The sequence below is a fragment of the Mytilus californianus genome, unplaced genomic scaffold (genome assembly GCF_021869535.1).
Source record: "Mytilus californianus isolate M0D057914Y unplaced genomic scaffold, xbMytCali1.0.p SCAF_5, whole genome shotgun sequence".
In the NCBI taxonomy this organism is placed as follows: domain Eukaryota; kingdom Metazoa; phylum Mollusca; class Bivalvia; order Mytilida; family Mytilidae; genus Mytilus; species Mytilus californianus.
Window position 1 is genome coordinate 58,076,003 of NW_026262701.1, and position 21,906 is coordinate 58,097,908.

The following is a 21,906-nucleotide window of genomic DNA, read 5'->3' on the forward strand; positions in this document are numbered from 1 at the left end:
GACAAATGAGATTTTCATTGTTCATGAAATTACACTTAAATGATTAGTTAAGACATCTGCAAAAGACAGACAATTTAAAATTCTATTAGAGCAAAGAAGTTCTAAGAATTCAAGAAAAGAAGATACATGTAGGATGACTTTTTCACTTATATAAGTAAAAAAATTTGAATGTCTAAGGGACATAACTAAGGCAATTTTTTTTTTACCTATACAAGTAAATAAAATACACTTGTATAAGTATCCTACAAATTTACTTATATAAGTATATTAATATTACTTCTTCAAGTAAATAAAAATTACTTGTACAAGTAGTACCCCTGACTGGCTGTAGCCGCTGCCAGATTGTAATACCTATTTCTTGCATACATCAACTTTTGTTGTAGGCGGGACTATAAAATTATACTTTGAAGTACATGGTTTATTTGTTTAATATGCTTGGGCACTAATTTAGATTTTTATTTAATTCTAATTCAGACTTTAAGTACAGCAAGCAGTCATTTGACACTTAACAACTGTGACCGACTACGAGAGACCCTCATGGGTGGTTAAGGTCTTTTTACACACCCTGGTGGTAGTTAACAATTGCAATGCCAACATAAACTTCGGATGCGATTTATACATGCACTGTGTTGTAAATTTCACTGAAACTAGAAATTCACATTATATCCAAATTGTTATTATATTAAAATGACTGATTATCCACTAAAGTATTCATGAATTCAGATATTATGCACTATTATTATTAATATTCACTGAAACTAGGAATTTTCATTATTCCAAATGGCTATTTCAAATGAATAATTATCCAAAGTATTCATGGAATTCAGATACAATGTATGATTGCACTATTAATATGCACTGAAACTATGAAATCTTGTTATTCCAAATTCATTATTGATATACCAAATGAATAATTATCATGATTATCCAAGTTATTTAGTCATCCAGTACTGTGGTCCTCCTTTAATACAATTTGTAAGTTTCCTATTTGTACAATGCACAATTTTTTTCTTGTCCAATTTAATCCTAACATCACAAGTCATCATCATCATGGAATAATGCTGCAAGTGCTATTCATTATTTCCAAAAACAATAAATAACTAGCACAAAATAATGAATTAATCCACTGTTTCACAATTTGCAGCTATAAGAGTGACTCAGTGACATCTATATTTCCTATGCATCAAAGTGCACATGTAGCAGGCTTCATATTCTAAGTGGGAATCATGCTCAAGCCAATATGAATCTACAAAAAAAAATATACATTGAGACTAAAGTACAGTAAAATTTTAGCTAACATAATACTATATACATTGTACGGTACTTAGAAGAAAGTCAATTACAATAACTGTATCTACCTAGATGAAAACTAGCAATCCTCATTTGATTGACGAAAAAATTTCTAGGACTTATACAATTATATTTTTAAGTCCCAATTTTAAACAAGAAGAATAAATCTTTTTAGTGGGTCTAAATTCTATGTATGGTCTTTTTTCTACATTAATGATTTTTTATGTGTGACTGTGTACTTTCATTGAAGGGTTACTGTCTTATTGAGGCTCACACCATACTTTATTTCATCAATTCTTTAAAGTCAGACATCATGGACATAGTTATTCCTCTCTAAAACACAACAGGTTATTGCTTTTGTTCATGTTAATATGAAATAAATTGATACTACAGAGAAAAGTTTAAAGAATGAAAAAAATAATTAAATAAATAAATGCACTGTTACTATATAGATGCTATTGACTTTCCCTTTGTCAAGTGCATATAATGAATAAACCTTTGTGATGTAAATGTAGAATCTTTGTCCTAAGGTTAATCAGGATGATATATATACTGTTCCAAGGCTTAACCCTCCCTGTTAACAGTCAGGGGACTTACTTAAATGAGCGCTTTTCTAAATCACTGATTCAAGTAACATTATGACCATAAAGGTTGGAAGTAAGAGTTGTTTTTCTTTAATAATCACCTATTTAAGTACATGTAGTACAAATTAATCACTAGCCTAAGTGATTTAATTTTATTGTAGCTTTAAATATAGAATACTATTGATCCAGGGGCTAATTATGTTGCTAAATTTATCAAAACCAACATCTATGTTGATAGGATGACCCGGTCATGTCAGGTGATGACCTTGTACTAAATCTAGGATAATGACATAAAAATCACTTGTTTAAGTATCATACCTCAATTTCCTTCCAAAAAATCATTTCTTTTAATAAGTATCATTATTTTAATAACCCCCACTAATTTCAACACCCCGAACAGTGAAATTTTTATCGTGAACAGTAGAATTTTTTTACATAATCTATAAGATGAAACCTTGAATTTTATAGGGCAAATACTCCCACAGTTACACTGCTGAGAAAAATCTGTTAAGAAAGTATCAGTTCATTATGTATAGCCATTTTTATAGCATTTTTTCAACTAAAATAGAATTTGCAGCTAAATGATTGCATCAAAGGCATAAACCTTGCTGCTTAAAAGAAGCAAAAAGTTCATTTTTTTTCAATTTTACTAATGAAAAGATATTATGTAAACCTACGTGTTTAAAATTTTGGTAAAACTACAAAATCACAATTTGTGACAAAACTTCCAATTTGCTACTTAAATAAGTGACTTTAAAAATCACTTATTTCAAAAAGTCCCCTGACTGGTTAATGTTTTAAATCCTTGAGTTTAATTTTACATCTTTTGTGTTACCCTGTATACTTTTTCCTTATTACAGCTTGTATTAAATAATGCTTTGCAGCTCACACAACACTTTCTTTATTTTATTTTAGTTATTTACCCAATTTTATTTTGATAAATCAATACTCAGATAACTTTTAAAATATGCATTTTTTGTATCCAAAATAATATTATATCCTGCTGATTCATATTTTTCTTAAATTACAATTTATTTTGAAATATTTATCAAAATTTTGAAGAGGACAATTATAATTTGTGAACATCATTATAAAATCATCTTCAATATATACCCATGACAGTTTAAAATTCCTCCCCAAGGCAATAAACTATTGTGTGTCTTAATCTGTATATTAGCTATAACATGTATATAAGAATTCCTGATTATTACCTATCCAGTGTTAACATCCTGATTATTACCTATTTTAATGTCACATTTGCATGGTCATGAATTCATGTTCAGTAAATACATAAATTTTAATTATTTATTTTGAATTTGAATAAAAGGTATTTTTAAACTAAATTATTGGACATACAATGCAGTTAACACAGTAAATTTTATGACAACTTACTTGATACTACAATATCTATAAAAATATTTTGAGCTTCATAAAATACTTTAAAAAAGTTTATACCATGTTTAGATAAAAAAAAAATATGCTTACAGATAGATATTTTTGTTATGTTTTCCCCACATATTGAATGTTAAACATAAAATAATTATGTAGAAAAGGCAAAAAATCTGCAGTCAGATGTGAATGCACACGATGAAAGGAGATGTGGGATATAATTATATATCAATGATGCATCAACCCAACAGTAAGGCAACAATAAAGTAACCAAAACACAATTTAACACACAAATTTGACTCATGAATAGAAAGTCCTTTAATCATTTTAATGGTGGAATAAATAAAAAGACCCTTGAATGTTACTACTAGATAACATTTATGGCATAAATGAATTTTGACTAACCAGAGGGCACAATTTATATAAACATTTCACATGAAAATATATAGTTTAGGTTCAAAGTATTTACAAATTTATAGTGATTTAATATTCTATGTTAAATCTAAAAAGAATATAATTATGATGCTCACTTTGCTCTTTTAATATGTTTTTTATTTCTTTTTAACTTAAAATCATGTACATGTAGCAATTAACATGATGACATATTTATAGATATTTTATTCATTGTAATTATTCATTTTGAGAAAAGATGCAACAACCTCCACAACCCTTGTTCAATATGAATCTTTAAGTACATGATGAAAGAATTACTAATTGAATTAGCACATTTTGTTTAATCAACTGTGTTTAAATGGCAACTGTTTTGAATCCGTGCATGGTTTCAGGAACATTAATTTAATAATATTGTTTTATTTTGATGATTAATGTTATTTTGAACCATCTAATCAATGCTAATACATATTCACTTTCAATGCCTTATATTATCAAATATATTCATGTTTTGTTGTCCATGATTTGGGAATTATTTAAAAATTGAATGAAAATGCATACTTGCTAAATAAGTCACTAAAATTAATACTTTTCATAAAATTTTATGGTCAGATCATATGTTTTCATACACCGTCATATTAATTTGTACTATGCATGTTTTTTCAATGGAAATTGTGACGTCACAATGCATTCTTAATAGAACGAAAACTATCAGCTGATAAAGCAAAACCAGGGAAATACTTGTAATCCAGCATTAGTAACACAATTATATGGATATGTACATGTAAAGATTGGTTGGTTGTTGGTTATAAGAAGTCCAGTGACAAGTATTTCATGCAAATTTAAGACCAGAGTTAACAATACATTAACATACAATATGTACATGATGTATAGGTCCTGTAAAAGGTCATCCCGCACAACAAAAGTTAACCAATGCCCCACATGTTAGAGTTTAACAGTAAGACGATGAAGATCAAGAGTAACCTTTTTTTATTCCCTTGACCTTGTCACCCTTGGGGTGATGTATGCAAAGTAAATAAGGGATTAAATGACATACACATGATAAAAGGGGGAGGGGGAATGGTGTCAAACATGAATTTCAATGATGCACAACTTTTCCAAGCCCAAATCCTAACTTTGCCTTGGAACATGCAACTATGCACGAGTGTGGTGATATAGATCGTCGATTCATAGCCTGTCTGTAGGAAGAACAAATGTGCACATTTTCCCTTCAAAATCTTGGATCCATGATTATTCGATAGACATGCTTTAAAATATTATTCATTTCTACTCACCGATTGTAATTTCCAGCTCCGCTTATATTGTACATGTGGTCTAACATCTGTAGTTTCCTGTGTAAAATATAGTTTGCCGACCTCCAGGTCCAGTTTGCCGACAAGAAAATAAAGAGGGTAAATCGTCCACGGTGAAGAATTGTTTTCCGTTTTTAAAGAAACTTGACAGATTTAATTAATTATTTTTTTTATCATCTGAAAATATTCCTCATGGAGAGTAATTCAAATTAAAAATGTTTTATTATGCTGTACAATATTGATAACTTAGTCATATTCTTTAAATTTACTTCAGGTACACCGACGGTACATTTTCTATTCCTCAGAATTTATCAAAACTTTTTCAAATATAAATTTGAATGAATTCATTAGCATCTTCTGCAATAATATTAAAACTCCATTTTTAAACGAAGGCTTCTGGTGTGTAAAACCAGTTATGAACGAATCTGAATAGATAAAATAAAAAGTAAAGATACCTAAAGGAAAGTAAAACGCACATGTCAAAAATGAACGGACAATGCTCTATGGCAATAAACGGAAAACGACAAAAGACAAACAACGATCGCAAAATAAATAAATAAAAAACAAAACAAGTCAACAACCGCACAATAGATGATAATAGTATAAATTATGGGCTATTTCACAACTATATCAAATCTTGAGAGCCGGGTGAAACGTAAATTTTTTTTATACACTGAGTTGCTACAGTGACGCTAAAATATTTGTCGACTGCAACAACCTATGAAATGTTTGTTTTAAACATTTAACGACTGTAGCAACCTTTTAAAATTTGTAATAAACATTTTATGACTGTAACAACCTTTAAAAAGTTTTAACAAACATTTTACAACTGTCCCAACTCTAAAAACGTTGTAACAAACATTTTTTGACTGCATCAACGTCTAAAAAGTTGACACAAACAAATTTCAACTGTCCCAACTATTAAAAGGTTGGGACAAACATTATACAACTGCCACAACTTTTGGAAAGACTGTAATAAATAGTATTTGACTGTGACAACCCCGTAGACCACTGCAACAGTCCTTAAATGACTGTTGATAACATATTTTGATTTTCACAACCCATAAAAGTGTTGGGACAGACATTAATCAACTGTATCAGTTTCTTTGACAGTCATCTTCAGTCTTCCACAGACTAAGACAGTCGTAGAACGACTGTTACTGGTATGGACAGTTGTTTTTTCGTCCAGTAGTGTTAAATAAGTAAAAAGGCATCGTCAAAAAAGGATAACTATCATTTTATTATTGCGAGCGTGTACGGTACCCTTTAAGGGGTCACACAACACCTAAGAAAGATAACTCTAACTCATGATCTGTTTCACTGCAGCGTTTTAAAATCACATGCAATATGCAAGAACTTAAAAGATCCTGATCAGAATGTTTACTGTGTTGCTAAGAGCAGATGCACACTTATTGTTATTCACTTAATCTTTTCATCCATTTATAGTTAAACATTTTCCATAAATGAATCTTCAAAGAGACAAAAAAGGAAAATCTTAAAGTAAAATAAATCTACAAAAAAAAAACAAAAAAAAAAACCAGGAGGTCAAATTTTTTCAAAGTGGCAAATGAAGGGAAACAGAAAGGACCATAACTGTTTTCCTTTTTTGACCCAGGCCGTTAATACATATAATATAATAAAGTATAAAGTATAAAGTATAAAAAGTAAAAAGCCTAACAATACAATATTATAACCAAATAAATAAATAAACCAAGGACAACAATTTTACAAATTATTTATACATAACATGTTATGTGTAAGTCCAAAAAATTATGACGTCTTGAAAGGCTATTATATTTTTTTTTGCTTTGACGCCTTACAGCGTAATGTTTCGTGGACTGAATCTGATGGTTTTTTTTTCTTGCTGTTGTCTTTGTTCCTCAACTTGTAAATGATGCACAAGTGGTTGATTATCACCTTGGTATCTTTTGACTTTTAATGTGAATATAAATCATGTCCTAAAATTTTCAATGACATAAAAAAAACATGCCAGCGTTTTTTTTCAGCACACACATACACTAGTCCAAATAATTATGACGTCTTGAAAGTCTATTATATTTTGTTACTTTGACGCCTTACAGCGGACGGAATAGAAGACACCTGTTTATTTTCTACACCTGCCAGGCTAACGGTCGAAAACAGAGAGTGAGTTTAAACATATTTATTTATGGTGGATTGGGAAACAAGTTATTACAACTTATATCAATCCCTGCTCCCAACTTGGGACAGGCACATACATACAGAACGTGGCGGGGTTAAACATGTTAGCGGGATCCCAACCCTCCCCAAACCTGGGACAGTGGTGTAACAATACAACAAAAGAACGAACTATAATAATCAGTTGAAAAAGGCTTAGTTCATCAGATGGCTACAAATGGAAATACACATAACAAAAACATAGAGTGAACGTGGCCGGGTACTTGTACATCCCAACAACAAAAAGACATTAAATACAAATTTTAGAGTACTCACAGTTATTGACAGCTAGTTCAAAGCCAATAACAACTACTAAAAAAAATCATGCATCTAAGACTACATTATCAATTAGTATACATCCAACATCCAATGGACTTAGTGTAAAGACGTCATAATCAAAGTTTTCTTCTCAAATCTCAATTCAATATGACTGAATAGAGTTAAAGGGGGCCAAACAAATAATGTGAAACTTGTAACTGCAGTTATTTCGTGGAATGATAGGTGAAATGAGTTAAGACTCTCACATTTTGATAGCATTTTTAAGACTGATTTGCTTTAAACTAAAAACCAGTTGTATTTAATTTTCATAACCTTACCGGATACACTTTCAAATTATATGTTTAACGAAGTTGATTATACACAAGGATCTTGCACGTCCAGTTCGGATTTTCAGGAGCCGCGGTTCTTTGCACCAATGGATTCGTCGTTCATTTTTGAATCGTTTATCTTTTCTTTTTAAATCGGTAGACCAACAAAATTGAAAATCTTGTTCATGTAAAATATCTGCCGATTTTTAAGAATTTTACCTTATGTATTCTTTGCTTTTTTAGCGTCTCATGCTGTTAATTTCAACAGCTCATGTCTCAGAAACGAAAACGGTTACTCCCTTTTCTATTTTATTATCTCGTGTACTTTTACACGAGGAATCCGTATGTGAAATAAAAAACAAAAAAAACATTCAGTGGAGTTGTTAAGTACGTACACTTTGCCTCACTAGAAACTAAACCTTTTTTGATTTTTTTTATGTAACTACATGTCCTTTATGTATTCAGTGTGAATGGAATTTGTTGATATGTCATAATGTGTGTATATATTGTTGTATGGTCGATTAGAGCTTGTGTAATAATAATTAAATATTGACTTTACATAAAACTTTGAATTCAATTCAATTGAATTAACAAGTCAAAAATCTCAGGCCTAAAACACAAAAGTCATAGCCTACTCAAGTGTGTCTTGCAAAAAATACAGTTATCGTCCTCGAGGTCAAAGTTCAATGTCGCATGAAGGTCAAAACTGTAAGGGGCACACCACTTCATGATGATACATCCACATGCCAAAGATGTAAGGTATAGGTCAAAAGACGAAGAAGTTATTGCCTGGTTGTGTTTCTTGCAAACAAATACATTAACTTGACCTTGAGGTCAAATTTGAAGGTCACATGAAGGTCATCGTGAAACAAGACACTTAACCTCATGACTATACATCCACATGCCAAATATATAAGGCCAAGATCAATAGACAAAAAAGTTATGGCCCGTATGTACTATATCAGAACGGAACTTGCTCTTATTTATTGAAGGTGGGTGTATATTTTAATGTTGAATTAAAAACAATCTGACGGTTAAATAATTATAAATTTTTGCAAGAATAACAGACTGGTATAGTACTACAAGTGGTTAGTTTTTTAAAAAAAAAAATAAACGACACATTTTTTTTTTAATTAGCATATTTATCTAAAAAAAAATTGACCAATCATAGTCATTTTTGGTTCCTTCATCTTAGACTCCCCTTTTTATTTCAGACTCAAATTTAAATTTAGAAACACAAACTTACAAGTAAGGGGTATCAATCAACTCAAAATTGCCTGATTCATCACTATTAACTATGTTTTTGTCAATTTAGGCTTAATTTAAAAAAAAAATAACATGTATACCCCTATACCCATATTTCTGGATCTTCAAAAATCGACCGAAATTAACATGTGACCCATGCCATATTTGGGTTGCCATATTTTTTTTACCAACGGTTCAAATCTTTAAAAATGTTTACATGATGTTCAGCCAGGCCTAACTTATCAATGAGATAAATATAAGAAAAATTAAACGACAGGTTTTTTTGGGGGTATAGTGTTGAGTACCCCCTTAATTTTCATTTTATCACTGTGAGCATGTACTATACACACTTACTATTATGGTATGACTGTGAAATTGAACGTGTAATGTACCCTCCAAATGCGTGTGAACCCCCCCCCCCCAATTCATTTAACATAAAGCTCATACAAATACTAAGCTTTTCGTTTCTACGCCAAACGTGCCTTTCAACTGTATTAATTAGAATTATATTAGAATAAAAATTTTGCAAGCAAATTCTTTTTCTTGTGCCACGATTGTTCAATGTTGAAATAGTTATGACTATAGCATGTGTAGTATTCAAGAAATGTTTAATAAACATGTTGATTTCCACAAATGTCTTTCATTTTGTACATTAATTATTTAGCGTTTATAATTAGGATAATTTCTAAGAAACCATGTGACGACTTAATAACAGTTTTTGTGGCGGTGGACAGAACGATTAATCGAATCACAGTTTGTGTAAGTGATGTTACAAACATTTATTTTCTTTCTTGTTTTACAATAGTTTATAATTAGCAGGTTAAAATCAAATACTACATGTACTATCATATTTGTTGCGGCCAGAGCTGGAATATCCATCATCTAGAACGCTAAGAACTGTAAGATTCTTAATTATGGCTGTACGAAAATAGAGCACCATAAAGAATGATTAGAATGTCTTCATTAAGAGGCAACACTAGCTCGTAAATCCATTCTGATAATACAAATCACACAATGATTAAATCACATGAACTCCAAGAGGAACGAGACCCGGTGCGTCGATAGGTTTTACATTATTTATCGTCATGTTAATACAAACTCAGTTAAAATCTCGCAATAAGAAAAAAAAAAAACCCAAAACAATCGATTAATTTGCAGATGATACCACCATTCTGTTACGCTTACACGAAACGCCCGTCCTGCGTACTTATTATATAAGCCTACTATCTGGAATCCCTTTTAAAAAGATAAAAAGTAGACTTAATATCTACGTATTCTGAGAAATCAAAATCCACATTAACTTGTCGAGACTATTAGATTAACAGATGACTGTGATAGTTTTGATAAGTTGTTCGTCTGTTGAGAACTGAACTTTACAAACAAGGAGATCATTCAATTTAATTGTAATTTTTGTGTATTTTCATTCCCGTGTAGCAATATTTCAGAAGTGGTCGTTGGTTTCCCACTCAGTATCTTCTCATATCATTTGCTGTATCGGATCACTCATATTGAATTATTTACAACGTTAGTTGACAGTTAACGACAGGTATGACCCAATCGTCGTAACCACAACCTCGTACCCTCTTTCCCCGAATGTGATCTACCGAATCAGACTTATCATCGGGTTTGTACCTACATGAGCAATAATACAGATGCCACAGGTGAAGCAGGATCTGCTTACGCTTTCGAAGCACTCGAGATCACCCCCGGTTTTTGGTAGGGTTCGTGTTACTCAAACAACAACATGTTGATTATAACATGTATAACTTTGTTTATCTTTTTATTGATGTGTTTAATATATCCATTGCATTCCCTTACTAAAGTTATGTTTAGCATGAGTTAAAGTACAACGAAAATGACATCTTATTACACAAATGAAGACAGCTGTTTTCCGACTATAGTTCTTTTGAAAAAAATACATTTCCTTCAGTTTTTATTTTGTTATTGAAATTTTCACTAGCAGCGATGACTGTTAGCCTTGTTTATGTTTGAAATAATATTTTTCGTTTCACATGTAATAAAGCATCTACATTAAAACAGTAGTAACACGTTATCTGAACAAAATTTTGTACAACTAATTCCCACTCTATTGGAGTACTGTCAATTCATATGTGAATAACAGAAATTTCATTGGGTTTCTAATAGTCTACAATAAAAGTCTAGATAAATGACAGTTTGTTTATTTGTTTCATCTGATAATGAAAAACAATTGTTGCGGACAGTTGCCTTGCACAACATATGTTCCTCCTGTACAGTCTACGACGTTGTATCAAACATATGTGCAGATCAGCAATTTGTTTTAAAGTATAGGACAACATGATTTCAAAGTAGCTGGTTTATTACTTATGGATTGCATTGTGCATTCTAGTCTATTATTGTTTCATAAATTGTAGATGTGTTTTATCTTGAACTATTAAAATTATTATTGAGTTTTGTATCTTAATTTAATGATTATTATTCTATGTTCTCCTAAGTTCGTCTTGTTAGTTCAAGAATCGAATCATAAAATAAGATAGTTGATAAAAAAGAACTTATATATGAGCATGTTCCTGTCCCAAATCAGACACCTTGTATTTTGTCACATCTAAAACAAATTGTCATTTAAGGATCTTTGTTTTCTGTGCAGATTTTGTATAGTCCTTCTTTACATGATAAATTACTTCTTTCAACAAGTAGTGATTTCGATTTTGGGTATTGTATAGATATTTCTGTATTGATGTAGACTGTACAGTGATATTATACTTTTAACTTTGTTTAAACCTGTTTATTTACTTTTGACTTTTATTATTTATCCCTTGTAATTTTTTATTAACTGTGTATTTGCATTTAGGTGTCACAGGTCAAATTTATTCGTTCATTGTGTGTTAATCTACGTTTTTTGATGAGTAAAGCCTTCCAATTGATATTTTATAGTGTGTTTTTTGTTGTTGTGATGTTATACTATTGTTTCAGAAAAGGGAGAAGGTTTGGTACCTTTAAAACATTTAATCCCGCTGCAAATGTTTGCACCTGTCCTAAGTCAGGAATCTGATTACAGTAGTTGTCGTCTGTCTATGTAGTTCATACGTGTTTCTCGTTTCTATATAGATTAGACCGTTGGTTCTTCCGTTTGAATGGTTTTACACTAGTAATTGTTTGGGGCCCTTTATAGCTTGCTGTTCGGTGTGAGCCAATGCTCCGTGTTGAAGGCCGTACCTTGACCTATAATGGTTTACTTTTATAAATTGTAACTTGGATGGAGAGTTGTCTCATTGGCACTCATACCACATCTTCCTATATCTATGTAAATTGACCTCGGTTTTTTTAATTAAATAAGAATATTTATAAATCGTTATATAAGATAAACATTAAACGTTCACCGTCCAAACAGGAAGATAAATGATATTTCACAACGATATAGCTAAGTTAAATGCCCATTCTTGCTACCATTGACGACTGGTAAATAAGATAAATTATCGTAACCTTTAACTTGTTTAACACCAGATGATTGATGCATATTTTAACGTTCTATGGCTTTGTGCGAAAGTGTTATGTTAGATGTGAAAAGAAATAGCTAATTACTGGCGATACTTGTAAGTTAATATCAACAAGAGCAATCTTGAACTTTTGGTGACGTATGAATTTGTTGTTGATGTTGAATGCACGCTTGTGACTTTGACATCATGAACACCAATAACAGCATTGTTCATTTGCCTTTAGATTTTTTTCAAGTGTGTTATGACGTTATACATCTTATACTTTCATTTCTATTGTCCATTAGTCAATAGTTACAAAAGTTACAATAGTTACAAAAGCAAGGTACTACCCCGATACCTATTTAAATATGTCAAGATAAAAACCTATCCAAGTCAAAATATCATAGTCTTTTTTCTAAAATTATTATTGCACTATGTTAAAACAATGTAAAGACGTAAAGAAAACAATAATTCGAGGCAGAAAATATTTTATATCTGATAAACATGTCAAATAAGATTAATAATTTAATTCTTTTTTTTATTTATTGCTCACTTCATTATAAAATATGCTGCTGCCAAATGCAATATTCATTTTTTTGCTTCTTTGTCAATGGTCATTTTAAGTTTTTCTGTCAATTTCAGACATATCCACTGCGGTAAATTCAGTATCGTTTATATAGTGTGCTTGCAAGTCGTATACGATTTGTTCAATCTTTGTTCAATATTTTTTATTTACCTGTATACATCATACTGAATTGTCTGAAAAGCAACTGAACTGTACTGAGTTGACTGCAAGCAAAATGTCTTAATAGTACTGAATTTACATCAAGAAAATATCTGAGTATTAACTTAAATTCTATTAAGACTTAATATTTTAAGTTTAAGACTTTTCATATGATGTTAATTACAAAATGACTGTATAAATGGAATAAATTTGTTTTACTCCCTAAGGGAGTACGAACATCTTACCCTACTCTAGTTAAGCGCAGGTATTTTCTGCAGTTGTAATAGATGAGTCTTTAATTTTTTGTGTAGTTTTTTTTTATGTCTGTCGTTTCCTCATCTGTCATGTATTCAAACTTTTGCCACCAAATATTTAGTCTATATGAACATGATGAATGTTATTCTTGATACAGCATATTTGTTTTTATCTTTTTTCTGTTATTTTTTTCAGCCCACAATTTATTGATAATTTGATCTTATTTCAAACTATCACTTACCTTCGGAATTCTAGTACAGTATAATTATGCTAATTTATTTCATAAAACATTGCTCACCTGTAAATGAAGACATTTATTTATATTTAGCTTTTTTTTGAAGATCTGATAAACATTGTTCTAAAAATGACTTCTGAAACTTATACTTGTTTTACAGAGATTAGGTAGTTTAATATGCTGACTTAGGTTCAATCTTTTTTTTTTAAAGATTTCACATTTTAATTTAGCTGTTTATGTCGTCTGAAATATCAATACGATTTGTATAGTTGATCTTTGTTATGTTCATATACTATATAATTTAATTCAATGGCGGAGCAACACAAATACACAAGACAACTCTCAAACGCCTTAGGTCTTTGAAAATGTAAATCAATTAGAAAAACACTTCGAAAACTCTTCAATCAATACCAACTTCTATCGTGTACATGTTTCCACTGTGTACCTTTTGTTTTCTTTGAAGAACTGACAAACAAAATAATTCAGCATTGAAAACACCTATAATAAAAAGAAAACAAAATCACAAAAAAGAAACACGAACAAAAAAAACCAACGAAACATTAACCTGCAAACAAAATATTAAGAAAAAATATAAAATGAAAAATAAATACTTGGTCTGAAAGGTTCAGGTTTACAAAGAGAAAAACAATGTAACATAAAACTATTCGCAATGAGACTTGTTTTAGATATTATTTAATAACAGTGCGTTTGTGAATTCTGGTATGGTTGCCTCATTCATTTATTTTCTTTTTTTCGATAATATATTTAAAATGATTGACTATTTTTGAACTTTGATGTAAAATAATTTTAAGCAATTTAACTTTATTACATGCATTATTTTAAATGACTTACCAACCAATGTTGACTGCCAACAGTCTTCTTATTTCTTCATCCTACAGCTTTTATCCAGTTCACCATACTATTTGCTGCATAAAATGTTTTGCCTAATAAAACATCCGATTTAACCAATAGATTCCTTGCATTAATTTTTACATAACTGAAAATCACGTGCTCATTTAACCTTCTCAGTGCTATAGTATAAATATCGCATGATATTCAAAATCGTTTACATCAGTGTTTTGTTTGCCATTAAAGAAAATATGTAAATTATTGTAGATTTAAACCTGTTTTTTGAATTTAAGGAACATTATTTCATCTTGTTAAACTACAGTGCATCAATTTGTATCGTACTATGTCAGAAAAAGTATATTCGGAGGTGTTAGATACCAACGAAATGGAAAACATCAACAAAACTAAATGTATTCTCCCGATGTTTTTATCATCAGTAATAGGGAAAGATACACAATCAGAGCCAAATTTGCGTACAAGTTCTTTGAAGAAAAAGAAGCAGCATGAATGTATGAAAAAAGATGTGCGAAATATAAGTTTTAATCTTCCTTTGGACACAATATCAAGATCTTCAAATGACTTGTTTGTGAATGGAATAAAAAAACAATTCAAAAAAATACGATCTTTCGAAACAACGACAGATAGACCTTTCAACGACAGTTTTCCGTTGTATCGTAGAAAAAGCAGTAGTTCGTCTGTGTCATCTCACTATAGATTTCTTCTATTTGATCGTAGAAAAAGCAGTAGCTCGTCGGTGTCATCTCACTATAGAATTCTTCTATCTGATCATAGAAAAAGCAGTGGATCGTCATTTTCATCTCATTATAGATCAAGACTTACAAGTGATGCATCAAATGCCAGTTCTACTTCTCGGAGTTGCTCATCATCTTGCTCAACTGGATACTATAGAGTACCAATTATAGGTGCTCATGGTGTTGGTAAAACAGCATTAAAGGAACGGTTTATGAGCTCAGAGTACATGTCGCCTTTGCAATCGGAGATTGGTAAGTTATCTTGTTTATCGGAATCAAAAAATAAACATGTATTTCGTCCAAACGGAGTTCAATGAATTTGTTTTTAATCAACATCTATATCAATACTGATTTTTTATCATTTGTTTTTACATATTTGAAAAGATCACCACCAATTTTACTAGACTGCTTATATCATTAAATAAAAGTTACAGTTTATGGAAGATAAACCACGAAGAAAAGAAGATATGGACTATATGCAGAGGAGACAGCAATTTTATGATAGAAATAAACATAAGACTTTTGGAGGGCAAAACGTGTTCCAACAGGAGACATGTGTTAATGCATAACGTCATACTCTCAATCTTCCAATATCTGTTAAAGTAGTGACGAAATTAGACAGAAGCCATCAGATTTATACCACATTCTACAAATGATTAACCACGTCCTAATGCAATATCACATGATCTATGACAAAACCAAAGACGCGATATAACTCGTCTTAAACTTTTTTTTACATTTTAAATTCTATTTTTGTAGATGAATTCGACGAAAATAAACTCACTATCATCGTCGACGATGAGGAATCTACAATAGAATTTACGGATTTGTTATCCATTGAGGTAGGTTTATACATACTATTTTGTTTCCCTTTTATTGTTTTCTTTTTGTTATTATTAATGATGTACATGAATGTCTGAACAGTATTTAGTTGCATGGTATATAATTGTGGGCGGAGAAGAACACTTTTGCCTAATCGAATGACAAAATGATGATATACTAGATTAAATCAGTAATATTGTTTTTGTCTAAACATTTTAGGAAAGCATTCATATTATTGCTATATAACTAGTCTGACGTATACTTGTTGCATCTTGAAAACACACAGAACGATATATACCTTTGATTTGTCAGACATAAAAATGTCAATATTTTAATTTAAATGTGCATACATCTTTGTATGAAAATTAAGAAGGTGAAGAATTGAATTGATACCTAAAGTGTTCCTTGATTAATTTCATCATGACAGTAAGAACAATGCTTTAATTGATATTTATAAATTGTTTCATTAAGGACTATAGTTTACCAGCGGACGCCCATGTTGTTGTGTTTTCTGTCCACGATAGCGATTCGTTCACACAAGCAGAGGGATTTCTACAACATCTACGAATCGAACTAGATAGTGACAGACCAATAATACTAGTAGCCAACAAAATTGACTTAGTCAGAAAACGACAAGTTACCAAAGAAGGTAAGATGTCCACCTGTTTTATGTTTTGTATTATCATCACAGTGACCTCGTTTTGTTTATCATATTCATGTTCTACTATCATTTAATTTTGTTTCAATGTATATGATAATTGTAAACAAATCTGTACATTTAAAATGCATTACACATATGCTGTAATTACTTTAACATAGTTAAACAGTTTATAAAGATCGTGGGACAAATAGGATAGACTTCAGTTTTAGATATTGATAAACATAGCGTTTAAACTATGTCTTATTATTTTTCAGATGCACTCCAGCTTGCTAAAGAATTCGAATGTAAATACATCGAAACGTCAGCTGTGTTAAATCTCAAAGTAGACGAACTTCTAGTGGGATTGTTGAAACAAATAAAACTAAAGCTTAATCCAGAAGCCATTGAAAAAGCAGCTATTTTGAAACAGGGCAAAGGGAAAAAGCATGCTACATTTAAAGGACCAAAAAGACTTCTCAATAGAATATTTAAACGTTACTCAAAGCCTGTATCACAATGTGAAAATTTGTTTCTTCTTTGATTTGTTATATGTTAACACGACTGAATATATCATGATGTTAATCAAGCATTACTCAATTCGAGTTTATTTCAACAATAAAATGCAGTTTTGTATTAGCATAATACAAGTAAATTATTTTGAATGAGAGCAATACAAATGCCAATGAACATACTTCCTTAAAGAGTATAATTATATCAATAATTCTTATTCAATATGCAAATATTATGGAAAACATTACGTTTTGATAAAGATTTCCGGTAAATTATTATATGAACATTTTTACATTAAAGTGCCTTATCCCTTCGATCTTCAACGTTTTCATAAAAAAAATGTATGTCAATTACTTAGCCTTTATTTTTGTATTGTATAAGAAGACTTTTAGATTTTTGTTTCCCTTATATTATTTAACCTTAAGCGTGACAAAATGTAAAAAAGTTTGTAGTGTTATCCATTTGACGATTTGTTTAATCACGTGTTGTTATCATATTGCATTAGTTTAACATGAAATTAGAAACCTGCGTCATATTATACACAGGTAAATGAAAATAATTTTGTTGTTAAGTATACTTCTTCTTCTGTGTGTATAAAATCTTCCGTTTAGGAATACCAAGAAATTTCTTTAATCTCAATAAAACTAATCTAACACTTGGTACATATTGGGTGAATATCAACAATAAAAATATACAATTAGTGCTAGATAAAACTTCCTGTACACGTTCAAGAACAGCATCTAAGGCAAAATGAAATAATTTTGATGTTCATAGTAAGAAGAAGTGAAAATTTGTAGTAATTAAATACCAAATAATCAAAGCTGGTATATAGACAAGATCCATGTTAACATTAAGTAACAAAAACGCATTACAAATAGTATCAACAGGTCAAATTAAGACATGCTTTGAATTGTTTTACACTAGTCATTTTGGGGCCTTTTATAGCTTGACGTTCTGTGTGAGCAAAGTCTCAGTGTTGAAGGCAGTACTTTGACCTATAATTGTTTACTTTTTATACTTTGTGACTTGGATGGAGAGTTGTCTCATTGGCACTCGTACCACATCGTCTTAGTTTTATTATTACGTTAAGGCAACATGTGTAACATGCGATTAAATCTCTTTCGACTTGAACGATGATCCCATTCTAATTTCGATCCAAAGTTATAACGTCTGAGCAACCCTTTCTGGGAACTAATGTCATATGGCAAAATCAAAGGTACTTTATTTAAATCATTTGCACCACGTGACTTTGTCCCTTTTGATCAAATTACTTCCCTTAGCTTAAGATTGAAAATATAATTTATTATAGATTTGCGGACAATCCAGTCCTTTCCCGTTATGTTTCTAAAACTAATGTATCTTTAAAAACTTCCTTTGGCGGATATTTACAAAAATGATGTGTAATTCTAAGGGAAAATGCTTAAAATTTGACTTTTTACGAAATGGGAAGGTTGAAATCATCATGTTTTTAAAAGAATTTGGCCGAAAACTTAAGAAAGCAGGTAAGTTAAAAGTTATTTAACTTTAAAATTCAACCTACAAGGTGTTTCCCTATATGCGAACAAATCATGAACAATATCTTCTTGCATGTGTATTTCTGTTTTGAATCTTGCTATTTTACGATTTTACGTCATTTTATTTGATCTTATATAGCAATTACACAATGGTTACGCTTCCGATTTTTAAACTAAAAAGGCCGAAAGATTTCAGAGTTGACAATGTTCATTTGTACACGGACAGAAGCCTAAAAACATGTACAATTCACCTATATGCGAACAAATTGTTCATTCGACATAGGTATTTGCATATTGGCATTTTTATTAAAAGGGTTTATATAATCCTACTGTAATGGCTGCCGTCATGATAAGGCAAAATGGCCGCTATGCAAATTAGCAAATTACCCCAAATTTTGCCATATGTGTATTTTCATTGTATTGACGCATGGTGGTTCCCAGAATTCAATAGGTTTACCACGATTGCATACTGCCAAATATATGAGAATATAAAAAAAGGGGGAAACAGTTTTCAATTTTACGTGGTCTGTGATATGACATTAGTTGTGAATAAAGCCTGTTCATGGGAGTGAATACACATTTGTCACTTTAGTTGTGCGTATGGAAGATTATAACTTAACTTATCTTTTTGAAAATCACAAGTCGTAGAAGAATAAACAACATCCATGCTGTGTTCGCTACGCGTGTGATGGTCAATCCTTCCTTTTCTGACTTAGATCCTGCTTTTTAGTATGACGACAATGACAAAAAAAAGCGACATTTTGTTGTTTACAACTTTATTTATCTTTCTATTGAAATGTTAAATATTTTCATTGCATTCTTTTACCAAAGTCATTTTGTTTAGTACGAATAAAAATAGAGCGAATATGACAACTCATTAAACAAATGATGACTTTAATCGTATAAGCAAATAAAATCTCTCTGAATACATACCATGATTTTTTAAAATTAAAACAAGGACTACCACAGATACTGGTAAATATGCTTCTCATTTTGATTTAAATCAAAATTTCAAAAATGAAAGTCGGCTGAGAACTTACCTTTACCACAAAAGTAATGATTTCAGCTTTCCTTTTACGAATTTCCAATTTTATGTTACATAATATCTGTAATGATTGTTGCCTACAAAACTACTCATAAACGAAGAATTGGTATCGTAATGTGTTAATAACTGTTCCGAAACTTTTTTTGGACGATATCATGATTTGGTTAACCGATATGGATTTTCTATATAAAAGAAATAACGGATATGTTCAAATTGTCATCGCCAGGATCCTGTCATATTTTCCTTGATTGTTACACTATCAAATGTGGGCAACCGATCACCGAAAGTTTACTTATAAGGAAAAAAAGGCCAAAAGGTGCCACTAGTAGACCATTGTAGAACAGGATCTGATTATTGCTCAGGAACAGCTGAAACCGCACCGGGTTTGTATGGGTTCGTGATGATAAGTCTGAACTTTTTTATGTAGTGTTTTTGTATACAATTGCATTTCTTTAATCGTTTTCGTTCCCCCTGTTTTATTTCTTTTGATATTTTATTTTCCATTTGAATATTTTGATATTTGGTCCATGTCGTCGCAACGGTTTCGCCTCTTTTGGAGTTCATGTCTACGTATTTGTCACTTCTGTTTTGCGTTAGGAATATTACCACCTAAAGTCGAAGTTGGACAGACAAAACGTAGGGAGGTGATCAAGACATTTTTTACCCTAACGAAGGTCCTATTATTAAGTATGATCAAAATTATAAAAAATAAAATACATGTTTTGAATTATTGCATATGTTTTATTCAGTGAAATGGTTAATCGATTCATTGTATTTCCTTCCAATATCCAGGTATATAGTATAGATAAAAGATGTAGAAAATCTATTCTGTGGACAAAAATCCAGTGAAACAAAAGAAGACGGTAGTCTATTGTTTTTCTTTATTTACTAAAGTACTAATAAAAAGTAAAATAGGAAAAAAAAAAAAAAAAAAAAAAAAAAACCGAACTCCAAGGAGAATATAATCATGTTTATCAAATGGCAATCTCAAAAGTAATAAAGTAAAAAGAGTTATCTTTCTTTTTTTGATTTTTCAAATTTTCATCAGCCCATATAATTTTGCATATGTTGGAGCTATAAATTTTCACGAGGAATGTAGCATCTGTTCTAAAATTGAATAATAGATACCAGGAGTAACATTGTGTACGCCAGTCGCGTGTGTCGCATACAAAAATATTAGACAGTTTCGCTTTAATAAAAAAAGTTAAAAGGGCCAAATTAAGAGCGAAGCTAGAGGGCATTGCGGATCCAAAATTCAGAACGGTTTATCAAAAAAAAGAGGTAAGTCAAATATTTTTTGTAACGTCTTACGCATAAAAAGAATAACCACCCTATCGAAGGACTGCCAATTCATAGGTAAATAAACAACGATAACAACTGTCGAGGATTGTGTCTTGCTATACAGTTTACGACGTAATTCTATGAACTTTTTTTGAAGATCAGAATTATTTTTAAGTGCAAGACTAAATGATTTATGTCAACAGGTTTAATACTGTAGGCTTGCTTTCTGTAAATGCGGCCATTCTCGCACATTATTGTTTTATCAAATATATTTGTCTTTTCATTATTTATTATAAATATTATGTTTCATCTCTTCTGATATTTCAGGGCCTTTTCATTTCTATTATACTTAATAGATATTCGTCATCATTGGAGGCTTCGTTGGTAAACTGTACTTGTTTCCATCTTTGTACTTTGGTGTTTTGTAGATTGTTGTCACATGAACAATCTTAGACCAACATTAAAAATGTGTCGTCTTTAATGGATTCATTTGTCAACGCGTAGGTAGCAAAGAATACCAATATCATATGTAATTAATTTGTAACTCACAATGAAAAACCGATGAGTGAGGCAAAACAGGAAAACTAGAAACCTCGTGTTTGTCATAAAACCTAGATTGAGGTTGTCAATCTATATCAATTTCAGGAAATCTATATAGATATGAAGCAGACAAGTTGAATTTTGTAGTTTTCTTATGTCAAGTTCGGAGGGAATTTACAAAATGGAAGTCTAAAATGTTAGTTATTGCGTAACCTAACATCATAAATATATAACTTAATATGAAACGAAGGAGCTTTGCAAGATGCTACCTCTGTTTGTCTTTGGGGAGA

General features: G+C 30.8%; 1 long non-coding RNA gene across 1 annotated transcript; it reads right to left on the reverse strand.

Moving 5' to 3' along the window:
- Positions 1-410: 410 nt before the first annotated feature.
- On the reverse strand, positions 411-5,480 carry LOC127702974 (uncharacterized). Its single transcript, XR_007982609.1, has 2 exons — positions 4,949-5,480; positions 411-1,246 (listed from the first exon to the last, which is right to left on the reverse strand). It is a non-coding gene; the product is annotated as an uncharacterized LOC127702974 (long non-coding RNA).
- Between the last annotated feature and the right edge of the window lie 16,426 nt (positions 5,481-21,906).